At 46.0% G+C, this 1272-nt stretch overlaps 1 non-coding gene across 1 annotated transcript; it reads right to left on the bottom strand.

Moving 5' to 3' along the window:
- Nucleotides 1–269: 269 nt before the first annotated feature.
- LOC120268163 lies at nt 270–376 on the bottom strand. Its single transcript, XR_005538838.1, has one exon. It is a non-coding gene; the product is annotated as a small nucleolar RNA R71 (small nucleolar RNA).
- Nucleotides 377–1272: the final 896 nt, after the last annotated feature.

The raw sequence follows: 1272 nt of genomic DNA, 5'->3' as shown, positions 1-1272 counted from the left end.
GCATTCATCCATATGCTGCAGCAGTTCGCACAATTCAACGGTTTGGCCGATGAGGATCCAAACAGTCACATAGAGAGCTTCCTCGAGGTATGTGACATGCTGAAGATAAATGGTGTGACGGATGATGCCATCAAATTGAGAGCCTTCCCATTTTCCTTAAAGGGGAAAGCAAACAGTGGCTACACTCATTACCTAGGGCATCAATCACTACGTGGGAGGAGATGGTAGAAGCTTTTCTAGCCCGTTATTTCCCTCTCGGAAAATCAGCAAAGCTTAGGAATGAGATCTCATCCTTTATGCAGTTGGAATTGGAGTCTCTATTTGAGACATGGGAAAGGTTCAAGGAACTCCTGCACAAGTGCCCACAACACGGATTCCCGGAGTGGATGATTGTTCAAACCTTCTATAATGGTTTGAACCCGAGTACAAGGCAACTCTTGGATGCGACGGCAGGAGGTACCTTAGGTAGCAAGACCCCCGATGAGGCACGTTAATTGATTGAGAAAATGGGGTTAAATAGCTACTAGTGGAATGCTAGGGAAAAGAAAATGGTGGACAGACTCCATGAAATTGATGCGGTAACTTCATTGGCGGCCCAAGTGGAGAGTTTGAGTAAGAAGCTAGATCTTATAGCTTCGAATAGAGTTGCGACCGTGACAAATTGTACCGGTTGTGGTGGAGGACATGCTCATTCCGATTGCCCAATCGTCATAGGTGATGTTTCTTCAGTTGAGAATGTTGACTTTGTAGGTAATGGAATGAGACCTCAAGGGAATCCATACAGCAACACCTACAATTCAGGTTGGAAGAATCATCCCAACTTTTCATGGAGTAATCAACGACCACAGAAGACCATGGGGCCATCGGGGTTCCAACAACAACAACATGCCCCTCAAGTGGAAAACAAAATTTCAGGCTTGGAAACCCGAATGACGGATTTGGAGAAGCACTTGGCTAGATTTGTTCAATCGGCAAATACAAGGTTTGAATTAGTCGAGGCTACACTTCGCAATCACACCGTCTTCTTGCACAACTTTGAAAATCAAGTGGGGCAAATTGCGAAATCTCTTTCCGAAAGGCCACATGGAAGTTTACCAAGCAACACAGAAACCAACCCGAGAGAACATGTGAAGGCGATCGCTTTGAGAAGCGGTCATGATGTTGAAGGGCGGCTTCCTAGTGAAAAACCGAAAGAACACGCACCCGAGGTCGTAGAGGTTGAGAAGGGAGCAAACAAAGAGAAAGAGGTGGCACCCCCATCTTTCAAGCCAA

Source organism: Dioscorea cayenensis, chromosome 1 (assembly GCF_009730915.1).
Source record: "Dioscorea cayenensis subsp. rotundata cultivar TDr96_F1 chromosome 1, TDr96_F1_v2_PseudoChromosome.rev07_lg8_w22 25.fasta, whole genome shotgun sequence".
NCBI classification, from domain to species: Eukaryota; Viridiplantae; Streptophyta; class Magnoliopsida; order Dioscoreales; family Dioscoreaceae; genus Dioscorea; species Dioscorea cayenensis.
Note: the sequence above shows the minus strand (reverse complement) of the source record. Positions and strands in the feature narration are given on the sequence as shown.